We start from the raw sequence: 16,327 nt of genomic DNA on the forward strand, positions 1-16,327 counted from the left end.
GTTTCCTATTGTAGTGGATATCATTCTTATCTTATGATTGTATGGATATAGAATTATTGGAGCATACCAATTGTAATTTATTCTTTTATCTTATAAATATTACACATCCTAATCACAAGATATCGTGTGAAAGAATCTAAAAATATTTTAAATTCCACTTTACTTGGTATTAGAGCAATGGTTGCTTCTTTTTTCTTTTCTTTTTTTTTTTTTTTTTTTTTTTTTTTTTTTTTTTTTTTTTTTTTTTTTCAGTACAAAGACGGGGTTAAACAACCCAAAGGAACAAACAGAAAACTTAACTTAAACAAGACTCTCTATCCACCATGAGAATTTCTTCTAACCCAGCTGGAGGATCTGGAAAGAAAGCCCATGGGTCTAAGGGACAAAGTTGCACCCTAGACATCCAATCAGCAGCTTTGTTTGCTTCTCTACCAAGATGAACAAACCTCACCATTCCATTAACGCCTGAAAGGGTTTTTATTTCCTCAATGAGGCGAACAATACTCCCTTAAGCATGCCTACAAGGGTCGAGGAGAGCAACAGCCTCCTTAGAATCAGATTCGACCTGAATCTGACAAAACCCCAAACTCCAAGCCAACCTAAGGCCTTCGATGATCGCTATTAATTCTGCTTCAAGGACTGAACACAAAGGGAACTTCCTTGCAAAACCTCCCTTGAACAGCCCCTCTTGATCCCGCAAAACACCCCCCACCTGCATATAGTTCTTCTTTCTATTAAGAGAAGCATCCACATTGCAATGGTTGCTTTTAATGTTTATAGAAATATCACTCAATCGTCAGCTCTCTCATCTACCAATGTTATTGCTTTATTACCCGTTAAGCTCGATCGACTTGACTATTTGCTATGGAAAAACCAGTTCCTTCCCCTTCTTCACGGCATTGGTTTATATGGGTTTGTTAATGGAAGTAATTTCTGTCCACCAAAAACTCTTACACCATTGTCAACCTCACCCACCACTACTGAGACACCAAATCCAGTGTTCCACGCATAAAAGAAACAAGATCAGGAAATCTTAAGTTGGATAATTTCTTCATTGACTGAAAATGCTCTTGCCCGTATTGTCGGGGCAAATACCTCTTATATCAATTATCTCAAATTAAGAAAAGCAACAGCACCATGGCTAATTATTTCCTACAATTCAGGCAACAATAGTAGTTGCTAAATATGTTTTAGACAAAGTCATACTGCAGCAAATTGTTATAATAGATTCAATCTGAATGTCAATGGATCAATAAAATATACTCCACCACAAACTTAGGCTTTACTTGCTACCCCATCAGCATCATTTGATCCACCTTGGTATCCAGACTCTGGGGCTACTCACCATATAACTTCTGATCTAAATAATCGTCTTATCAATACACCATACAATGGACATGATCAAGTCGGTATCGGCAATGGGGCAGGTTTGCAAATACAATTCATTGGGATTTCTCAAATATCTACTCCTTCTCATCAGTTATGATTAAATTATGTTCTTTATGTTCCTAAGATTACAAAAAAGTTACTTTCTGTAATAAGTAAATTTACTAATGACAATAATGTTATATGGAATTTCATCATCAATGTTGCTATGTGAAGGATCGACACACTGGGACCATTCTGCTCCAAGGTCAACTTAAAAATGTCCTCTATTGGTTAACCGATGTTTCATTAAAGTTGTTGCCCACCATTCATATTGGAGAACGTGTGCCAAAGACGGTTTGGCATCATCGCTTAGGACACCCATCTTCCAAATGTTTGAATTTTCTCATTCATCATTTTGATCTACCAATCAAAGCATTTTGACTTTCTACAGTGTGTGCACCATGTCAAATGGGAAAGTCCTATAAATTACCATTTGGCTTGAATAAATCTATGGCATCTTCTCCTTTCGAGCTGATCCATTCGGACATATAGGGTCTTACACCAACGCCATCAGTGCAGGTTTTCAATACTATATAAGTTTTATCGATGATTTTAGTAGACATACCTGGTTATGGGAAAAAATCGTCTGCTGTGCACAGCAGTGCAGCTTCACAAAAGGACACGTGCAATATACCAAATTAATGATTCAGATTAAAACCCTATTCAAAATGCAAGTTTAAATGAAACCCATCCTCTACCCGTTAGAAAACCCGATTCAACTCCGACGTTTCCTCTCTCACCTCCTTCTTTCGTTCCTCCGTCAAGGAAACCTTGAAATGTATCCTTCATCGCCGTCAAAGGAAATTGATCTCTATTGTTCGTTTTCCTTCTCTCCAGCATTGTTGTGAAATGAAAAAAATCAAAGGAAACAGAAAATGGTTGATCATTTCTCAACTCTTTGATTGATGCTTCCGCACCTCCAAGAGGTAATACGCACAGATAATGGGTTCTTTTTCTTCTTCTTCTTTTCATTATGGGTTATAAGTTTCTGAATGGGTTTGTGTTTAATTAGAAAAAACAGGGTACGAAGGAGAGGATTGTAGACTAAATAATCTCTTACATAAAAAGCTTGAGCGAGATTTGCAGGACCTACAGGAACCGAAGGCAGATGCAGAATCGATTAATCTGCAAACCCACAATGAATCATCCATTGTTCGGCATTCGTGCAAAGATAAAGAGGCCTACTGCTACAATGGAGAGAGTTTTCATGGTGTTCGAGGAGCACAAGGTGTCACCGTTGAGGACTAGACCATGACATTAAGGATCACTGCTCTACTGAAAGGCAATAAAGATGATCAAAATAATGCTAAAAGAATCAAAAGACACCTTACCCACGCTCTTGATCTTCTGGTTTTTGAGTTCTGAAATGATACACTCCTTCTCCTCTATGAGTTACTTCTGATTTTTAAAACTCAAATAACTTATTAGGTTCAAGTCATTTAGCTTACAATGTACAAGAGGGACTACATGGAAAAACTCTGAAACCGTACTTCACAGAAATGAAACTCCTCTCTCCGATTCAACTCCTTGACGGAGGAACGAAAGGAGGTGAGAGAGGAAACGTCGGAGTTGAATCAGGTTTTCTAACGGGTAGAGGATGGGTTCCATTTTAACTTGCATTTTGAATAGGGTTTTAATCTGAACCATTAATTTTGTATATTACACGTGTCCTTTTGTGAAGCTGCACTGCTGTGCACAGCAGAGAGATGTACACAGCAGATGATTTTTTTCCAGTTATTTCCACTTGCAACTAGGTCTCAAGCTCTCGTTGTCTTTCAAGCATTTCATATTCAAATTCGTAATTTGTATTAATGAAGTATCAAATATTTTCAGTTCGACCGTGCAAAGAAATATGAAGTGTTTGATAAATTTTCTAGGGAACAGAAAATTATTCATAAATATTCCTGCCCCATACGTTTAAACAAAATGGGAGAACTGAAAGAAGACATCAACATATTATGGAATGGGTCTCACTCTAATGGCACACTCTGGAGTTCTCATGATTTTTGGGCATCTGCATTTGAGACAATAACTTATTTAATAAATCGCCTTCCAACAGCAATGTTACAGAACAAATCTCCACATCAAGTCCTCTTTGGTAAGCCTCTAGATCTCATTTTATTTAAAGTCTATGGGTGGGTATGCTATCCATAATTGAGACCATACAATAAACATAAGATTCACTATCAATCAACCCAATGCATATTTATGGGGTATAGTGCCAGCCATAAAGGCTACAAATGTTTTTATACTAAAAAAAAAAAGGCTACAGATGTTTTGATCCAATACTTGGACGAACCTATATAAGCCGTCAAGTCTCTGGCCTTCACATCAATCCTGAAAAGTCTGCTGTTCTGTTTAGTACCAGAACCCCTCATGACCTCCGGACTGATATAGTCTCTGCCATTGATATTAAAGAGGTCAATTCTCATGGAACATATCTGGGTCTTCCTTCCTCTATTGGAAAATCTAAAGTGCAGACTTTCTCTTTTATTTTAAAGCGTCTAGATTCTAAATTATCTGGGTGGAAGGGGAAATTGCTTTCTCATGCAGGGAAGGAGATTTTAATCAAAGCAGTTGCTTTTGCTCTTCCTGTCTATGCTATGTCATGTTTTCTCATACCCAATGAAATTTGCAAACAAATGAATCAAAGGATCCGACAATTTTGGTGGAAAAATGATCAAGGAAGGGGTATTCATTGGGTAAAGTGGAAAACCTTGTGCAAGGGCAAAAGAGATAGAGGCTTGGGGTTCAGGGATGTACATTGTTTCAACAAAGCTCTCCTTGCCAAACAGAGTTGGAGACTTTTAACCAACCCAAACTCATTATGGGCCCAGGTGATGCACGCAAGATACATTAAAGACATTCCATTTTTTGAATGTCGTGTCCTAAATAATTGTTCATAGGGTTGGAGAAGTATATTGTCTGGGAGGGATATTCTCAAACAAGGCATTATTAGGCAAGTGGGAAATGGTGCTAATGTGCATATTTTTAAGGACCCATGGCTTCCCTCTTTGCCTTTTCATGGCATTAGTAGTGCCCTTTTGGGACATAGTCCAATATGGGTGCAAGAGCTTATTGATTGGGACACTTGCCATTGGAAATTACCTTTACTTCAGTGTCTATTTTCTCCATGTGAGGTTCAAGCTATTTTAACAATCCCTTTATTGTCTCCTGATACTCTAGACTCTTGGATATGGGACAAAACAAAGGATGGTAAGTTCACTGTGAAGTCTGCTTATTATCAATGTTTAGCTATGGCTGATGATCAAGGTAATGTTGCTTCTTCTTCCTCCTCTTCCATGTATTGGAAAATTATTTGGCAGATTCCTACTCTTCCAAAGATTAAACAATTTTTGTGGCGAACCTCACATGAGGCTATTACAATTGGGAGCTCCCTCTTCTTGAGGAATGTTTCACTTACCCCTCTGTGTCTAATTTGTGGTAATGGTTCGAAGAATGTATGTCATGCTTTGTTTTTTTGTCATCATGCAAAAGAGTGTTGGAGACTATCTCCCCTTCATATTAATACATCTGATTTTTTAGGGACAAATTTATTTGATTGGATGGATTTTATTAATATAAAGTTCAATGGTTGTGACTTAGCTTGGTGTATTTGGAATACTAGGAATGCCACACTTTTTAGAGGGATTTGCATCCATAGTTCATACAATGACTACTTTCTCTTATCTATGTATAGATATACAATCTCACATTATGGAATTTCAAAGGGCTCATGGGGATCCTCATCCAAGGCCTAGTCATATCATTTCTGAAGAACTTGCTCTCTTTCAAATTTTCGTTGATGGATCATGGATAGTTCTTCACACAAAGGAGGTAGAGGGTGCATCATGTGGGACTATAATGGTGGTTTTGTAGCGGCTCAAAGCAAATGTGGTCATAGTGCTTCAGCAAATTTAGTTGAACTTGAAGCAATTAGAGATGGCATTATTCTGGGCTTCTCTTTAGGAGCGGTTGATTTGCATATTCATTCAGATTGTTTACCTGTTGTTAGTGCTCTGCAGGGTCTCCACTCATCTTTAGATTGGATGTGTCTCAGTTTAGTAGTAGATATTTTGAAGCGTTGTTCTTTCTTTCCTAGGGTTTCTTTTAGTTATATTCCTAGAAGTGGCAATGGCTTTGCTGATTTCCTTGCTAAGGGTGCTTGTAGGTTATCTTTAGATAGATCTTGGTGGGGTATACCACCTTTGTTTACTTTGGATTCCTCTCATTTGTATAGGTCTTTTGACCTAAACTCTTTCATTTAATATAATCGTTGCATTTTTGTTTTGGCTAAAAAAAAAAGTCTTTGATGAAACTCATGTCCCCTTTCAACAAACCCAAAACCCCTTTCCACCTAAGTTGATCAATATTACATCCCCGCCTTCGGTTATTACAAATGACCAACTTTCCTTCCCTATCCATTTCAAAAATGCAACAACCCCAAATCCAATACCCATCCACCACCAAACCACTCCCTCTAACACAGTCAACCCAACACCAGAATCCACTCCAGCTCCCAATATTCCATTAAATCCATTTTCAAACATTTCCCTTATGCTAGAGCATTCATTTAGTCCACCATGTGAAATTTCCTAGAAACCTAACCTAATTATCTTTTGTTTCAGGTCTAAGAGCTCAGAGTGCTGGAATAAGACAATGTTGGTCTATTCGAGTTGAGGCCATGGGTTAAAAAATTGAACCTATGGACACATACAGGATAGGAGAATGATCTAACTATCATTGTGAAATCCAGCCCTTTCCTAACCCTGACCCTGACCCGGATCCATTGGTGTTTGTAGATTCAAAGACCCGGAGTAGTGGAAGAAGAGACTTGTGGGCCCTCATAGTCGAAGATTCGGTGTATGACTCAGAGCCTATGGATATTGACAGTGATGCCCCTTACTTGGATACACTGTCAGTGTTCAGTGAGAAACTGCACTTAGAAGGGGGAGAGCGTAGTTGAAGTACGTGATGCACTTCTGATCTCGTTCCGAAGGTATTTATCCATTCTAGACTTGCTGATTGACTTGTAGGAGAAAACCCAACTCAATTTGGATCAATCTGGCTTTCCATTTCCCTGACTGAAGTTACTATTCAGGCTTGGTCGACTGCTTGGTCGATTGGCCAGTCGACCAGTCAGTCGACCAACAGATTAATAAATCCGAAAATCACAAAATTCTCTATTATTTTAACCCTACTTTATGGGAGCTTGTGAATAGAAGCCTAACCTAATCATTGGCACTCCAGAGCATGAGGAGTGAGCTTCCCAAAGCCCTCTCTTGAAGTTGGTGAAGATTCTTAGTCTCAATCATTGCATTCCCCCTTCATTCACTTCCTCAAGGTATGATTCCTCTCTCTCATTCTCTAATCTACTATTTCCTCCACCCTTTTTCACTATTGAGACTATGGCTAAAGTGCTGCAACCTTGCAAACACTTAGCCATGTGTTTCCCTTTCATCTCCATTAATTTCTCTTCATTCTTGCTATGCTATGCATTCAATACAATCAATAGCATTGCATTTCTATGATTCTTGTCATTCCAACTTGTCTTATTGGTCTAAACTGATGTGTAGATGCATACTAGGTCTGATTTACTATTGGTTTATGATTCTAGTATAGTTCTTATCACTTCCTTAGTTGATTCCCCATCATTCGTTGCCATTGCAATAAATTCCATTTCAATTCTTGATGTTTAGCATATAGAACATAGGGTTTCAATTTGAGTATTCCTAATTGGACCGTTGGATCATGATAATTTTCATTGTATAGTGTCCCTAAATTGCTATGATCATTCCCTCCAAATTTCAGATCGATCCGAGACCTGAAAGATCGGTTTCGGGCCCAATTTTCCTATGCTGCCCGTTATTGATCCTCTTGGTCGACTGGTCCACCAAAGGAAAACAACAACTCAACTCTTGCTCGTTTGACCTCCAATTTGATTGTTTCCTTCTCTATTGTTGCATAGATGTTGTCTAGGGTTCAAGAACTAAGTTGGGGACTATTCTAAGTGGTATTTGCTATTATTCTCAATTCGATTAAGGTAAGGACAGTTATACCCATATGACATGGACTATGTGCTTATTCAATGATGACTGGCAACTTGATATGCTTTACTTATCAATTCTATTTAGACATCATATGACTATTATAGTTGTCTTTTAACCGCAGTTTTATGTTTAATTACTCTTGTATATCATGTCTATTTAATTATTGTTATTTACATTACACTTGAATTATGCAATGTTATGATATGACTTTCAATAAGATGATGTATCATGTATGTGTGATATGATGAATTGAGAACGTGATTGGATAAGTATAATTTGGGATTGAGGAATGTCTTGTTGACATTTCTGTCCTTGGACATTGGAGGGAATAGTATGGGATGTTCTCCGCAGGTGTCCATCGACATTTTCCCAGATTATTGGATGACATATATAGGACTTGTCTAGTTGTATGGCTAGGATGTCCTTGTCATATCAAACCCGAATCGGAAGGGTATTGAGACCGAACGACCCGTGGTAGTAGTATGGTTTGATGGGTGCTCAAGACTGGTAACCAACCGGTGAGAGGACATAGATCATATTACGGATACCCGAAAGGGGCCATTGTTGGTAGGGTTGCAAATAGTCAGACTTGGGCTCACGGGCACTCGAAGATCGGTGAGTCATATCCATGGTAAAAAATTCGAGGGAAACTCAAGTTTCGACCGGGTGAAAATGGGAAACTTAGGTGGAAACTTGGGAAATTTTGAGGAAACCGAGGACTTTTCCGTACAAGTTTCGACATGTTTTAGAGAGTATTTTGGGGTGGGATCCTGTATTTAAGCTAATTAGAGTATAAAGAATACATTTGTTGTATTTCGCTAAAAAAATCAATATAAATATGTCATTCAATGTACATAACATCAATGTAGAGTTGTCCAAAAAGTACATTATAAACTTAACTACTTAAGCACATAACATTCAATATATAATTTCTAACTTCAAAATAGTTGACAATAAAAGGAAAATACAACTTAGTGTTAAGATGAGTGCCAAGAGTGGATTCATCCTGTGAGCTGAGTAGTACTACGTCTGCAACATCCTCTCCTCCAACCAACGAACATAGACATCCCATGACATTTTATGCCTATGGTTCTCAAGTTAATTGACAACTGTAACTTTATGAGTCTGGTCATCAATATGCTTAAGATAACCAACCTGAGGAAATACGTACTTTGGATAGGGAAGTACTAATGGAGGGGGTATTTGTCATGGGTATTTGGGGAAACATGAAATAAACAAAAAAATTTGAAAATTTGGAAAAGCTACAAAATTTACAAGAAAAAGTCCCAAGTTTCCACAAAATTTCCCAGGTTTCCATGAAATTTCCCAAGTTTCCCAAGAAATTTGGGAATTTTTTTCCTCATGAACCAGCTGGTCCAACTGGGTTGAACCAAGTTTCGACAAATTTCGAGGTTTCGAGGTTTCGACAAGTTTCGACGAAATTTCGACAATTTCGATCAAAACTGAGGACTTTTTTTCAGTCCTCATGAGTTTCGTTTCGCATTTTCCAAAATGGGAAATTTCGGTGGAAATTCCGCAAGTTTCGATGGAATTTTGTTCTATGGTCATATCCGTGAGGGGACGTGAGAGCTTCCCGTCTACTATTTGTGGATAACCAATGGGGTTGATGAGTCCGATGAGTAATATCCGTGACTCTAGTGTGAAGGATACCAGAAAGGATCGCCCAGGGCGAGGAATGGACGTATCTGGATCTGACATGGTATGACTAAGTAGATGACTTGCATTGGGCTAGGCTTTACCGTGACATGCGCCAATACTTATACCAATGGTGATGTGAGAGAGTGGTGACCTAAACCCCAGCCATGGAATTGTCTGAGATGGATGCAGGACCCAATTCACACCAGAAAACCCAAGATACCTGAATGGTTGAGGGAAGAGCGATTTGAGACCTACCCAAGGAAGTATGGTGCTATGACTTAAAGCATATCTACCATAGAGACTAGCATATGTAGAGTTAGAATCATACTTGCATCATCTATCTCATATCATTCGCATCATGTTATGATTTGTATCATATGGTTTATGCATTATGGATTAACTGCCTTGCTGAGTTCCTTTGAACTCATTCCTTTTTGTGCATTTGCTTTGTTAGACTATTCTACAGGTTTTGAAGAGTTCGATGGCACGTCCTTCGAAGCACCCTTTGATGAGCCACACTACCCTCAGGGTAGTGGCTACTATGAAGATTATTGTGAGGGTACTGAAGAGAACTATGCTGCACACTAGGATTACCCCGACACTGGTGTTGGAGCAGCTGTACTGGACTTCGGATATCTATACTTTTGAGGATGTGTTTTATGTGACTGATGAAACATTTGTTTAATGTTACATTTTGAATTCTTATTAAGACCGGATCTGTAACTTAACTTTTTTGATATACTCCTTAGATTTTGGTTTTGTAAACTTAACTAGATTTGACTACTTTCCGCTGCTATATGAGGAAGTGACTTTTGATCACTCTCTCTCTTTTCTTTTGGATCATATATATCTTGGTATCATCTTTATTCCGCACTCTGATTATCCGTTTTATCTTATTCATGATTCTTCATTACATGCTTAAACCGTGATTATTATCGTTCATGATTGTGTTATCGCGTATGTGGGAGGTATGGTTGCTTGATACTTGATCTTCGAGACTGTGAATCATATACCCGGGTATGCCCGATGGGGTACCAGTTGGGTGGATGTGACAATCATAGATGATTTTGGGAGGAGAAAGGAGACAATTCGAACAGCTTAGGAAGGTGGATTTGGCATGCACGAAAATTGAGGTTGGAAGACCCCAATGCCAAGGTTAATATCACCATTGAGTCAAGCATGTTTAGAGGAGTCTCCTAACCAAAGCCCAACAGAAACCGCTTACAGATGAAGAAGTTATAGAGGCGGTCTCCTGGGGGTGGTTGTTCTAGTTGACTGACCACCCCTATATTTTTTGGATTTTGAGTTTTGAAAATCTGTTTTATTGTTTTTATGTCTCTTAAACGAATATTTTAAATTTAGAGCTTGGGAGAGGAGAGAAGCATGGGGATTTGTGGAGTTTTTTCAAGATTGATGGTGTCAAAGCGTGAATCGCAAGGATAATCACATGTTGAGGTAAGGAAATATGTAAAACCCTCTTAGCTACTATTCTTTTGAGATATTTAAAATGGTTGTTACCATTGATAGTGGTTGGTGTTGTAGTTGGTTGAAATAGAATGTTTTTTTAATGTTTCCCATCATGTATCCCAACCCCATTGAGTGGTGATTTGTGTTATCTCACCCATTTATGTTCGAATTGCCATCTCAGAGACTCCTGCAAGCAACCACTATTAACCAATTTGGGGGTTTAGGATTGGAGACTTTATTGGGCGTTTTGGGGAGTGTTTTTGGGGCATAAACATTGACCTTTTGAAACTCCAATCCCCCCCCCCCAGAAAAAAAACCTTGGAGTTTCGAAATGAGCAAGAGAAGACCCAATCTATTAGCAGTCTAAGGGGTGGTCGACCAGTCCTAGTAGGATTTGACTGACAGGCTCTCCCTGGTTCTGATCGGGTGACTTCGTTCGGAGTTTGATCTTTGTCCAATTTAGTTCCAAATTGTAATTCAACTATTCAACATGATTTTGCTAGGTCTTGGGGTGATCATTTGGCTTATTAATTACTCACATTCTGGTTTCTTAGAGAATACTAACATCATGATAGATGAAGGAAACAATTCTTTATATTCATGTATTTAATTTGTGTTATATGATCTATCTCATTATTATCATGCTTGTTATGCGATTGTGTGGCCTTGTTGTGGGGTATGCATGTATAGGTAGTAACATGAATTTATAATATATTTGTTGCCTAATTATCTACCTTCAATTACAATCATGACGATAATAGGATGGGAATGGGAGGATAATGCATTAAGATATATTCTACCTGGAGTCGTGGGTTTGCCCATTGCTCTTGGTACCTCACATTTCATATAGACTCTGCATGTGCATATGCTCTAGGTGTCTAGATGCATGGTTAAACACCCATATCGTGTCATCACTCTTTCTGCAGGGGTATTGAAGTTGAGTGATCCGTGATAGCGGCTGGGGTTGTGGTCACCAATAGCCTATTGTAGAAGGTGAGGGGCTACAAATAGACCACGTGTTATTTATGGTAGAGTTGCATATAATAAGGGGTTCATGAGCACCAATAGCCTATTGTAGTAGGTGAGGGGACATGAGGTACCCTACCTATTATATGTGGATGATCATAGAGTTAAGGGAAGCTTAGTCCAAGATGGTTGTTGGTCCCATAGGAAGGATATTTGAACCTAGGATGATATGATGATGCAAATGATCTCTTGCATTGGGTTAGGAAGTTACCCGACACGTGCTAGATCTCATGACAATGGTCGTGCTGAGAGAGCGTGGCCCTAATCCCAAGCCATGGTCGATGAGTGGACTATTATCCCCATAGTCGTGAAGCCCAGTTCAATTGTTGCCGTTGGGGTCTATGTGAGACTTCCAAGAGGAGGCTAGTGCTATTTCTTAATGCATGTCTACCTAAATATAGACTAGCGTGGTTAGACTCATAGGAGCATATTTGCATTTCATTTGAACTTCATAATAAGTACTTGAGTTAAATGTGTGATTTATGATATTGTTGACTTCATTGAGTTCATTGGAACTCATCCCATGGGAAAAATCTTTCTTTAGATTCATTGACAGGTTATGAGGACCCTATCCCTTTGAAGTACCGGTGTCGCCGAAGCCGTACAACCCACCGACAAGCGAGGGGGTGGAGGCTCATAGTGATACGTGTCCATGCATGGATACAATGTTCAACCCTATTGATTACCGTCTAATTATTTTTAGGGACGTTATGGAGTTCAATTGGGATTGTATCACCCTGATCCGAGAAATTGAACAATTAGACTAATCACACTTTAAACCTTCCTGATAGCACTTTGAGGTTTTTGTTGAATTGACTGAACTTAACTTGACTTTGATTTTGGATTAATTATGGATGACTATAATAACTTGTATCTAATACCTACATTATTCTTGCTTTTGACCATGCTATTGTGTATGTGTGGTATGGATTGGCCATAAACCTAGATCTTGTGGTTACAGATCATATCCACAGATATTCAGATAAGTCCTATACTAGTTGGGTGGGGTGTGACAAACCACCTAACACTTCATTTGACCATATGTTGGTTCCCATACACCAACCAGTTCCAACTACTGAATCCAACCAACCTCAGCCCACAAACCTGGCCCACTATTCATCGAACTCCAACCACCATCTGTGGTAACTTATTCAAAAGCTGGAATTAGCAAACAAGTGCCCAAATTATCTCTCTTAACCACAAAATACCTCCTTCCAACAACTTTCTTGGCCCAAAACCTATCATCTGAAATTGAACCTTCATCCTTCATTGAAGCATCGAAAGACCACAAATGGCATGAGGCAATAGGATATGAGTTTGATGCTCTCCTTCGCAATGGCACTTGGCAGTTGATTCCCTACAAACCAACAATGAATCTAGTTGGTAATAAATGGGTTTACTATATTAAATGCAACCCAAATGGAACTATAGCCCACTACAAAGCCCAATTAGTGGTGAAAGGCTTTCACCAAAAAGAGCGCATTGACTTCTTTGACACTTTTAGCCCTATTGTAAAACCTACAACAATTAGACTTGTACTCTCTATTGCTATCTCTAAAGGCTAGACTCTTCATCAGCTGGACATCCAAAATGCTTGAATGGAGTTTTACAAGAAGATGTTTATATGGTGCAACCACAAGGGTTTATAGACCCTAGATACCATAATCTTGTTTGTTACTTGAAGAAAGCACTTTGTGGGTTGAAACAGGCTCCTAAGGCTTGGAATAACAAGCTTAGTGATTATCTCCATCAAATTGGTTTCAAGGCCTCCCAACAATCAGATACTTCCTTATTTCTCAACATTACAAGAACTAGTACTATCTATCTACTAGTTTATGTAGATGATATCATAATCACAAGAAGCAGCCCAACTTAAGTACAAGGTTTGATTCAAGCTCTAGGCATATAATTTGCAACCAAAGATCTAGGAGAATTGAATTACTTCCTTGGGATTGAAGTAGTTCAAAGCTCCAACAGCTTACACTTGTCTCAAACAAAGTATGTGATGGATCTATTATAACGAGTTCACATGGATAATGCTAAACCAATGCCAATTCCATGCTCAACCACATGCCTAGAGAAAGGAACTGGCTCTACCTTTGAAGACCCCACTATTTATCGTAGTATTGTTGGAGCATTGCAATACCTCACCCTCACCATACCAGCCACTGCATCCTTAGAAAATATGGCATGCCAATTTATGCATAGTTCAACACTTGATCATTGGTCACGGGTAAAGCAAATTTTACGCTATTTGAAAGATACTATTGAGATGGGTGTCTACCTTCGCAACACTATAGCATCTACCCTTACAGCTTATACTAACACAGACTGGGCCGGTTGCCCACATGATAGGCGTTCCAAAAGTAGTTATTTTATATTTTTCGATGACAACCTCATATCATGGAGTTCGAAGAAATAACAGACAGTACCCGATCATCCACTGAAGGTGAGTACAAGGGAGTCCCCAATGCCGCCACTAAACTAATTTGGCTCAACCATATATATTATCATTGGTTGAAATTATAGTTCCCACCCAGTTTTATATTGTGACAACATTGGTGCAACTTACCAAAGCTGCCAATTCTCTCTTTCATGAATGTAACAACAACATTAAAATTGATTTCTATTTTGTCAAAGAACTGGTGGGATCTAAGAAACTCACTATGCGCTATGTTCCAAGCCAACACCAACTAGCAAATGTGTTTACAAAGGGCCTCCTGCACCAAGATTCAAGAACTTACGCAACAAGAATAGTACAAATTTTGAATTTAAACATTGGAGGGAGTTTCCTTTTGTAGTAGATCTCATTATTATCTTGTAGTTGTACAAATATAGAATCATTGTAGCATACCAATTGTAATTCATTCTTCTTATTATAAATATTACACATCCTAATCACAAGATAACGTTGAGAAGGAATTTCAAAATATTTTTAAATCAAGTCTTTACAAATACCAAAACCTCAAATCATGATTATGACAAAAACGCAAAGACCTCATGATGTTAAGCATATTTATAGAGTCACATGGATCATAAGTTAAACTATTTCAATAGGTGGATATGCTTCTGGCATAGTGGTGTTAATCTCTTACGTAGAGTCAGTGAGACCAATGAGGTCTTAAGTTCAAATTCACCTCCTCCCCCATTCTCATCCGCTAGGGCAATGGGCTCCAGTCCTTGTGTCTAGATTGATGACTACAAAAAAAAATTAAAAATAATAATAATATAATAATAAAATATAAAGGAATTTGAATAGAAGTAGAGTTGATTGGAAATTAATTACACATAGATCGTCAAAGGTGGTATGTTAAAGCGGTTAAAGACCCAACTTCCCTAGGAGAGGTCTTGGGTTCGCACCCACTCGGCGGCATTAATATTAAAGCTCACCCCTTGAGGAAGTAAATTGTGGTGCGCGCAAGCTAGCCCGGATGAACCTTAGTTCCAAAAAAGAAAAAAGAAAAAAAAAAGGGATAATTACTATTGCCCCCTTGTACTTTGGTTTTATTACTAATCAAACCTCTTTCTTTATGAAATTACTGTTGCCCCCCTCACTTCTAACGGTGTTAAGTGATTGTTAACATCAAATATGTAATGTCTATTTTGCCCTTCATTAAAATTAAAAAGTTAAAAAATATGACATTACCTTCATTTTTAGAAACTATATTGAATGTCAATTATATCCTTAAAATCTTATATTTTACAATAAATTTTGGCTTTGGTGGGACCACACCCTTTGTACAATGGTTAGCATATATTAGGAGATTTTTAATTTTCAACTCCAAATTACATTTGATATTTCCTAATATTTTAGTTTCTATTTTAAGTTTTATTTAATCACATATTTCCTTTATTCGGCGAATTCTTTTTAGAGAAGAAAAATCAAGTCTTTTCTTTATTCGGTAGCTTCTTTTTAGAAAAGAAAAATTAGTTTAAAGTTAATTTTTCTCCATAACTAATTAAGGATAGTATTAAAACTTGCAAAATAGTAAATAAGTAAAGAGATAATTATAGGGTTATTTTTGGATTTTTGAAAAAATATATAGATGCCACATCATCAATAAACTAACTGAGCTTAACGGAAGGGGGCATTAGTAATTTTAGACAAAGTTAAAGGTTGGATTAGCAATTTTAAAAATCATTCTTCCTCCTACAAATGATATCTACACTTTCATCTGTGATTTTTCCCCTGCAAATTGATCGAGATTTTCAACTTGAAAATGACAGATGAAGCTAGAGAGGCTGAGTTGTTTGTCTGTTTGCCACTTTTTGAAACTATAAAATCTGAAACCATACTTTTTTCTTTGTAATAATTAATCTCTCTGCTAGTTGTGTATGTCAGTTTGGATCTTAATAAACTATTGAATATTGAATGCATTTGTTTAAAAAATAGTAGTCTTTGACTCTTTCTATTAATTAATGTCTCTTTGAATAGTTTTTTCCCTATGGAAGTAAGGATTAGAGTGTTGGGTATTCCTATGGTAAAGCATCACCTTGTAAATGACCATTGTTGAAACTCGAGAACCGTTTCAACCTGTAGGCTTTGAGGGCTTCTGCAACTACTCAATAGGTATCTTTCCTTTGGTTTTTATAGTCACCATAAGCCATTTGTAGAAATTAATTTCAAGCTCATAGAAGTCCTCAACCCACCAGTCCTTGGGCACTCTCAGATGTTTCTTGACACGAACCCAGTGTAG

Source organism: Hakea prostrata, chromosome 6 (genome assembly GCF_041222555.1).
Source record: "Hakea prostrata isolate BN-2017 chromosome 6, UWA_Hpros_2, whole genome shotgun sequence".
NCBI classification, from domain to species: Eukaryota; Viridiplantae; Streptophyta; class Magnoliopsida; order Proteales; family Proteaceae; genus Hakea; species Hakea prostrata.